This window comes from Fukomys damarensis, unplaced genomic scaffold, assembly GCF_012274545.1.
Source record: "Fukomys damarensis isolate Sample0158 unplaced genomic scaffold, DMR_v1.0_HiC HiC_scaffold_6, whole genome shotgun sequence".
In the NCBI taxonomy this organism is placed as follows: domain Eukaryota; kingdom Metazoa; phylum Chordata; class Mammalia; order Rodentia; family Bathyergidae; genus Fukomys; species Fukomys damarensis.
This window is the reverse complement of record NW_022900918.1, coordinates 17,003,033-17,013,073: the sequence shown is the minus strand read 5'-3', so window position 1 is coordinate 17,013,073 and position 10,041 is coordinate 17,003,033.

Sequence of the window (10,041 nt, the reverse complement as noted above, 5' to 3'; positions counted from 1 at the left end):
ATATATATATATATATATTGTTGACTCACAAGATTAAAAGAAATAAATGATTCTCCAACATAATAGTAATAAGTCTAATCATCCATCCTACAAGGTAACTTTTACAAACCTACAGAAGCAGTCTTCATACATATCCCTGTAGACAGAGAAATGCTTCCTTCTTTGTAAAATAGTGACTTAACTAGCATTCAACAACCAAAACACACACACACACACACACACACACACACACACACACACAAAGGCACTCTATTTGTGACCATCAGCATAGCCAGAAATACCAATGACTTATGAAAATTGAATAATGTCTAAACTAGGTTAGCATACTTTTAAGATTCAGGAAGAGGCATGTAAATTCTCTTCTTATTCAGTGTTTTAGTCCATTCATTTTGTATTGCTTTTAACAGATTGCTCCAGACTGGATAGTTTATCATGGTGACTTACGGTGTGTTGGACTTACAGTTCTGGAGGCTGTGAAGTCCAAGATGCAGAGATCACATCTGAGTTGTGCCTTCTCACTGTGTCATCACATGGTGGAAGGCAACACAGGTGAATGAGAATGAGAAGGCTGAATCCACCCTTTATAAATAAGACCTCACCCTCAAAATAATAAACCCCTCCTGCTTTAGTTAACTATCATTAGTCCAACCATCACTTCTTAAATGTCTCACCTTTCAACATTGTTACATTGGAAATTAAACGTGCAGCCCATAAACTGGGGGACACATTTAAACCATAGTACCCAGCTCTAGAGAAAACTGGAAAATTTTAAGAACTTCAGTTGGATAAAACTAGTGACCTTGAATCTTTTGTGACCCAGGCTATATTTCCATCAAAATCTCCACCAAGAAATAATGCACTTCCAAGATAACCTCAGGTTACGGCAGATTGTAGCTGTAACATTTAGGACAGCTTGGTTTTTTTCAAAACAAGTAACAGTGAGAAAGAAACTCTGGTGAAACAGGTGATACACTGTTGCATAATCATATTTAAGCAGCTTTGTATATCATCACCTTTGCCATCTTCCGCAGGTTATAAACTGAAAGAAATAACCAGGTGGCCTCCTTGACACTTTGCCTGGAAAAGTCCTCAACTCTATTGTTAAGTTCATGACTTACAAGTTCTACTTTGCCCATAACTGCAAGATGAATTTTTGTTAGGTTTTCTAGCATAAAATAGGGATCTTTCTCCCTCTATTTCCCAATGATGTACTCATCAATTCCTTCAGAGTCCTCACTTGGCAGGGACATCAAAGTCAGATTTTTATCAACAGTTTATTCAAGGCAATTTAGGCTTTCTTTAGCATGCTCATGAAAATTCTTCCAGCCTACAACCACTTTCTGGTTCCAAAGATATTGTTGTTTTTACTTATCTGTATGATAAACCCTACTTCCAATTACCAGTAACAGTAAATCTCTTGATTCACATTTATAAAACATATATATATGTATAATTCATTTAGAAGACAGAAATTTAAAGCAAGTTTTGTGATTTGTCAAAGCAGGAACAAATTCATCAGTTTACTAAAGTTTACATGATCTCCTAAAAGTGATTTTAAAAAATTAGATTATAATAAATGAATCATGTACATTTTAAATTAAAAATACATTGCTGATCATTGCAAGAACTGTATTTCAGGCCAACTTATTTCTCAAGAATACAGCAGAAGTTGGAAAAATCATATTGAAAGCATAGTAATAACATTAATATGGGTTATTTAGCAAAAGAAGTATGATGCCTAGCTATCATGGATTCTGATAGTGCTCTCTTTCAAACAATTCCAAAACATTCACAGGTGATAGCATAAATCCTGAAAGAAATGATGACTGGAGACTTGGAGACAAAATAATAAATCAGATGGGGGTGTGTTTCTTCCAGTATGTGACCTCATGTGATGTCATGCAAAAATGCAGTCAGGCATCACTTCAGGAAATTACTATTTCCATTAATGATAATGATGTGTGATTGCCAGTTGATCCAGTTACTTTGATCCAACTTTTACCTCTTCTCCTAAAAGATTACTTACAAGATATTCCAGGTTAAGAATACTGTTCTATTTGACATTAATGAAATCATAATCAACATCTAGATTGGCGCATAACTGACAGCACTGAAGTGTTTTAAACTATATGTTTAAATTCTTACAAAAAATATTTAATTAGGGGAAAAATAGCTTTTACTTAACTGTAGGTTTGGTTTGTAAAAGCAAATAGTACTCCCAGCCTAGACATACAACCCTCAGCATTCATATCTGTTTTAACTTAAGGCAGTAGATATTGACAATAACTGTTTTCCAAAATGTATCTTTCTGAGTACAATGAAGATAGTATATTACAACTATAAAATCGTCATCATTGTCACACCTACAAGTCAAGATACTCTGACTAATCCATCACTATTTGAGTCCAAAACTATCTTCACTGACACTAAAATGTTATCATAAAATTCTTCCAACCAAATTATTAAAAATGTTGAAAAGAAAATATAAAAGTTATATTAAAGCTGAAATCATGTGCTTGTTAATAGGTTTGAGGTCCAGAATTAAATGTGAAATTAGGCATTTGTGTTCAATTTCATAAAACCACGTTTTAGAAGTTTCAGTGAAAGTTTAGTAAGTTACGTGGATAAGATAGTTGCCATGTTTTCAGTCAGTGAATTGTACTGTCATTAATAGTAGCACCAAGAGGGGTGGAGAAAAGGAAAGAAGGGAAAGGGAAAAAAATATGACATAAGAAATAAATAGAAACATGATACGTAGGGAAAGAACAAAAAGGGAAAAGAAAAAAATGTGAGAGAATGAAAAGATGAAAATAAAGTGTTTGTAGATGGGGAGGGGAGGAGGGGGTGAAGGGAGGGCAGAGGTAAGGGGAAAAAAATGAGAATCAAGACTTGCCATGTAAAGGTACATGATCCCAACAATGAATGTAACTGTACTGTATCCCTAAATGTACCAATAAACTCAATAAAAAAAAAAAAAAAGAAATAAATAGAAACAAAGCCTTTGCAAATAGGGAGGGGTAAGGGCATTGAAGGGAGGGCAGGGGTATGGGGAAAAAATAACCAAGATACACCTTGGAAAGGTACAAGTTCCCAATGATGTATGTAAATGTATTGTATACCTAAAATGTACCAATAAAAGAATTAAAGAGAAAAATATAGGAACAGCCAACTGTTTCTTCATTTATTATTATCACAAAAGTATAAGAATAAATTTGGCATTTATTAATTTAAATATATAAGTACATTATTTTGTTGTATTTTATACTGCTGGGAATCAAACCCAGGATCTTGCTCATGCTAGGCAAGTGCTCTACCACTAAGCTACATTCCCACCCAAATATATGACTTTCTCACATTCCATTTAACACATAATTAACTGGAGAAACTATTATATTATATATAACTAAGAAAAAGTTTCTAATTAAACCATGATGCAGTGCTTTTTATCACTTAAGAGAGTTTATATTTTTGGAAAAGCTCATTTAGACATTTAACATATTTTATTTTATATTTACTCTTGTGCATATATAAAAGGAAAGATATTTGCAAAATAAATCAGTAAAGAAATTTCCAAGCTACTTTGTGTTCAGAGTCTTCTCTTCTGAATAACATTTTCATCGAGCATCACTGATGTCTGCGCATGTTGCAGACAAGAATCTCCTTTGCAGATTCAAGGTAGGTGTGATGCACATTACTTAAAAGAAGACTCCACATTTCTTCAGGATATTTTTCCATAATACTGAACCACATATCATAAATGCTCATACTGACTTCCTGGCTCTTACCATAAAGTACTAAGAGCAAGTTTTCAGATAATTTTCACTTAGTAATTACAACTGCATCCTGACAATTTGGCAAATAGAAATTTTGTAAGATGTTAAAAATCACTAGAGGAACCCTGACCTCTGAGAAGCTAAAATATAAAAAAAAAAAATGCTCACCATAGAATTAATGAAATATGGAAAATACATTTCCTTATTTGGTATAATCATCATGTTTAGGAAGTACATACAAATTGGTCGCACACTTCAAAGAGGAAGCGGAAGTGAGAGGGGTAGGGGAAAGGAAAGAAGGGAAAGGAATAAATAGGAGAAAAGGAAAAAATGGAAACAAAGTCTTTGTAAGTAGGGAGGGGTGGAGGGATTGAAGGAAGGACAGCGGAATAGGGAAAAAAATAAGAACCAAGATATATTATGTAAAAGCATAAATTCCCAATAATGAATGTGAGCATATGGTATACCTAAAATATATCAATAAAATTAATAAATGAAAAAAAAAGATTGGTCCCAAAGTGATTCTTTTATGGCTACCTAGTAAATGCTTAAAAATAAAAGGATATATAGAAATATAAAATGTTATATTGTAAATATAATCCTCTACCTGAAGGATTTCCAAGTTTTTCAGTTCATAAAATGTTTCATGTTTCAATTGAGATATATTTCAAATGTCAAATAACAATGGTATAGCCCCATGACCGAAGCATTACAAATAAAAGAAGAAATTAGTTCCCAACGTATGTTGCTAGTAACTATTTTGTCCCAGAAGTAAAACAGGTAAAAAGTTAGATATTCCACATTCTCTGAAAAACATAATAGATTTCAAAGATCTATATGAGATCTGAATTCCAGTGAATGCTATGTTAATTCCTGACAACTTTTTAATGGAATATCAGCAGTGCATCTGCAAAACGTTTTTAATATTGGAAATAGTTTAATTGTGGTTATGCTTTTATCCAAGAATTACAACCTTAAACTGTTATTTCCTAGGAGTTTATTTCATTCCAAACTTCTTATTAGGGTATTTCTGTAAATTTACTGTGAGGTCACACAAAATCCTTCTAATTGCTAGTGAAGCATAGGATTTTTTTCCTCTTATTTTAATTTTATCTTTTTTATTTACTAGCACGTGTTTGCTTTGATAATGCTCACATTTCTTATGAGGAATTGGTACACATACATAATACATCTTAATTCCTATTTTCATCCCCTTTCCCTTGCCTCTCCCTCATCTATTGATCTCCCCACCCCATTTTCGTAAGTGTCTGCAGTACATGTTTACATTCCTTCTGTGGGGTTGGTACCTGTGCATAATACACCTCAATTCCTTGTTTTTCCCCCATCCCTCCATTACCTTCCCCTTGCTCCATCTTTTGATCCTCTTCCCCTCTGAAAAAGATCTGTTCTCCTAAATCCTTTTTCTCTTTTATCCATTATTTATCTTTAATTTGTTCTTTATACTTTGTGTTCCTCATATAAGAGAAACCATATGATAGCTGAGCGTGTGTGTCTGATTTATTTCACTTAACATTATGATCTCATTTCCTGGACATGCTCACATTTATCTTCCTTTATGACAGAATAGTACTCTATGGTGTGTAAATAGCATAATTTAGTTATCCATTCATCTGTTGATGGACGTAGAGGCCACTTCTGAGATTTAGCTATTATGAGTATGCTGCTATAAACATGTATCACTATAATATGATGTCTTTACCTCTTTCACGAAGATAGCCAGAAGGGGAACACCTAGGTCAAATGGAATTGCTGCTTTCAGGTTTTGAGGAAACTCCACAATGATTTCCATGGTAGATTTCCCAAATACTTCATTTTATAGACTTCCTTGACATTAGTCAGGGTTGACTAACTATCACCCACATTCTATGTTTTTAAAAAAGGTTAAGCAGAACATGGCCACACCTTTCCATTTACATATTTTATGGCTGCTTTACCGTGTAACAAAATTGAACAGTTGCGATAGAGATTGCACGCCACACAGAGCCAAAACGTATTCATTTTATAGGAAAAAAAAAATTGCTTAGCTCTGCTATGGTATAAGGTAATGGTTTTTAAAGCATCCATTTTTACCTTGCATACTAGAGCTCAGCTTCAGACCAACTTTTTCACTTTAATAATGAGAAAATTTGGGCTCTTATTTAATAATAATGGACTGTAAATACTATTATTCTGTAGAGTAATGCTTAGAAGAAACAAAACCTCCAACTGTTCCTTAGAGTACAAGGAAAGCTTAACATCAATACTGCTATAAAATTTCTTGACCTCACACATCAAACATCATCACTTTTGCAACTCAACTGATACCTCTGACTCCCAACGTTACCACAAAAAGCTACTTAGTATACTTAGTTTCACTATTTTTCAGGGAAAAATCACAACCAATTTCATTTCAAGAATCAAATATTGGGCCAGGATTTAGCTCAGTGGTTCTACCTCCTGCCTTGCAAGTGCAATGTCCTGAGTTCAATCCCTGGTACAAAAAAAAAAAAAATCAAGTATTATGTTATTTTTATGTGACTAAACTGAGAAATAGAAACAGAAATTTCTAATTAACCTTATTTTGTCTGACGTGTCCTCCTCTTATTTTGGATACATGAATGGTGCCGTTGAAATGAGAGTCAGGGAGGAGTTCACAACCCTGTCTGGACCATTTATAAAATCTTATTGTAACAGTTCAGTTAGTTAGTTTATAAGTAGGAAGTCAGAGCAACCTAAAACAGAGTTAGATAACAGAATATAGCACACACATCAAGTTCACAGTTAAGTCAAGTCATGCAGCTAGTCAAACTTAGAAATAAAAAAGAAAACAAAGACATTAAAAGTTAGGACAAGAGTGGAGAGACAAGGACTCTTCCAGGAAAAAAGTTTTTATACAGAGTATGCTAATTTAGTTAACAGTGCCTTCCTACCTCTGGTCTGGACATGAGGAACACTTGAAATACAAAACAAACATTTCCTTTGAACTTATTTTCCTTGAAACAAGCAGAGTAATTGACCCCAACCCATCACCACCACCACACTCTATTTGTTCATATAAGAGCAGGACGAAGAAGACAATTTGGACTTCCTTTTGGAATCCCCTCCTGGAGACAGGAGCTATTTCTCTTCTTTTTCCCAATAAATACTCTCTGAACTTCCTCCTTTTCTCTATGATTTCATTTTTTGACTTTGTGAGAGTCACAGTCCATGCCACACAGGTCTCTCATGGTATGTCTTAAAGATGTCTCACAAACCTCTGTCCATGGTTTGTACGTAATTGTTTCGTTATTTCAATGATCCACATGATGGGTTCAAGAAGAGAGAAATGACAAGTCACCATACTTTCCTGGGTAATCTGAAGTTTTGAGATGAGAGTAATCTTTGTCAATGTTTGGATCTCAGCCCTGTAATTCATTGAAAATCTCATCAGCCATACTTCTAGCTATAGATTCGGGAGGTTCCAAAAAAATAAACATAAAAACAAAAAAGTCCAGCCAAAGAAGAAGCAGAGATAAGAAGGAAGGAGAATGTTGACAAAGATAGAGGCCCTTGACTACCCACATCCCTAAAAATTGCTTAATTCTTACCAATTCTATATTTATATATAGAACAGCCCATAACCTACCCCCTTCCCTTCAGTCAGCTTATGCCATTGCACTTACAACCAAGATTTCTAAGAGGACCAGTCTTCAGTGAATGCAGCCAATACCACCAATCTGACAGATGTGACTCCCCTCCATCTTAAAGGCAGTAATGACAACAAAATTTGAAAAAGCATCACTGTTTTCTTATGGAATCTCTCCCTCTCCTCTCCTTTAATGGCTAAAGAAACAAAACAATTTGAAAAAAGCATAAGGAATATTTGCACACAATTCTTAGCCCAATTTAACATAGTCATTTTATCTGCCTTCAAAGCAGATTAATTCTAATCACACTGCCTTCCTCTCCATTTACTTTCTGTATTTTTCTCTCTGCTTCACTTCTTATAAAATTTTACGTATGAAAATTTAAAAAGTAATTTGTATAAAAATTGCTATAATCATTTAGCTTGACTATCAAATTCATTTGCATGCTGTTAGATATGCAAAGAGTAAAACTATTGTTTGGTTTTAAGGAAAGCAAATCTGTAAAGTTATCCAAAAGGTAATATACATAAGAACCAAACTTTTTTTTTTAAACGTGGCTGATCCTCCCCTGCTGTGTGCATCTAAAGTTTTGCCTCTGAGAATACAACTGATTAGCAACCCTAAAGTAAAAAGGACAGGATATTTTTCAACAAGGGCCTCTGCTTTGCCAAACATCCCAGGGTTTGTCTCAAAGGACTTGAAAAGAAAGGACAGAATGAAGAGCGGAAACCATAAAGCATGCAGTACGGCTATCATCTAATTACGGAATGAATGGTACAGTTGTTTCGTCTGATTGCACTAAGCTAGTTATCCACTGCTAGCTTCATTGACGAAAAGGGAATCTACACAAATTATAGGGAAATTCAAGTACTAAAGGAATGTTTTGGTTCAGAGGTTTGCAATGACTATTGGCTTTGGTTTTTGGCAAAGGCTGTCTTTGCTGCATGAACTCATCTGCACTGGGTCAGGCTGAAGCATTCCCAAAAGCCTAGAAGAGGACAGACTTCCTTGTCATCTGTATCCCATCAATAAATTAAAATGATGTTCTCCAGTTCATGTTTGTTTTTTGGCAGGCTAATCTGCAATCAGAAAAAGAAAAGCCTTTCATTTGTGGACTCCATCTAAAGGAAGGAAGCTTTTGTATGTGGATTCACCGGAGACCAAAATATTAAAAAGTGGAAGAGGAAAACCATATGTTACAGTTCTCTTAAGCAAGCAGCTCAAAGTCCTGCTTTAGTTTCATTACACAGAGAAGTAAATATTTTACTATAAGAAGAGAGTATACTACTAATAATAATGATACCTCTCTTACAAACATTGACATTTTAACTGTTTTATTTGCTCTAATTTTTTAAATTAGAAGAATATACAAATTAGGTATATCTAAAACACATGAAATGATCGGAAAATGCTAACGTAATTCTTTAAGGTTTGTAGGAATGAGTGATGGAACCAATAAATAGAAACAGAGGGCAATTTTCATACACTTTTGGCTTTCACCAGATAGTCAAGGTAAAGTTAGTTGATAATTTATATTTGCAGCAACTAAATCCCAATTGAAGCAAATGGGGTGATATCATAATAGTGAGTACATGGACTTTATTTTATAGTCTACTAAATAATGTAAGGTTAAGACAGTCTTCTTGTTTCTCTTCATTAAGGAGTGCTTATCTTTACTCTTATATCACCTGTGAACAAGTCCACTATTCAGAAAAGGGTTGGTATGGTACTCTTCCAACCTCCCCTCATAGACGAGGCTCTTCCCATCCCTTTTAGCCAGACCCTATTTGTATTTGGTTTCCTTTTATGTTTCTGAAATACCGAAACAATAAGTTCTGCTTTAATACATGTATTATTTTTAAAGCATGGCTTCTAGCACAAAATCTTAGTACTTGATGCCTTCATAAAACAGTGGGTCAGCTTCTAACAGAAGCAATTGGATATCTGTTATTTTTCTTTTGTAAAGCCACATGCAGACCAAGTACCAGAAGCGTGGTTGGTAAGGACTTGGCAAGTTTTCAGAATCAAAATGGAGTCACTTGTGTCAACATCAACAAAAAACTAAAACTAGGAGGTTGTAAAAGAAAGATTCCCATGCATAATTGCCTGATAGTGACTACCACAAAAACCACAAATAAAACCACCATCTTGCATAAAGGCCACCACAAGCTTACACAAAAGAATATTTCTGGGAGGACATCTGCCCAACTATCTGTTTATCTTCAGACCGGCGCCAACCTGTTTATTAATCCTTGTGGTCAAGGATAATTATTCTAAATATCTTATGTAATCCTGTTCTTGCCTTTTAAAACTTCCTTGCCTCAGCTGCTTTGAATATGCTCATACTTCACTATGGTTCATATTCTCTTCCCAGAAGAACTTAATGTCTAAAGAATTCCCCTCAGATTGTTATTTAGGTTGAGAGAAAAGCTGATCAAAAATACACAGAGCTACTGATGGGTTTAGGACATAACATCTAGGACTATATGACCATAGGAAACTATACCACCTGAAAATATGACTGTTTGGCATATTGATTATTTTAAACTACTTAAAAACTGCAGACACAGAAGCTCAAAAAAGTATACTTTTTTAAAGAAATATTTGTACTTGTACAAAATCTGCATACTACACTCATCTGA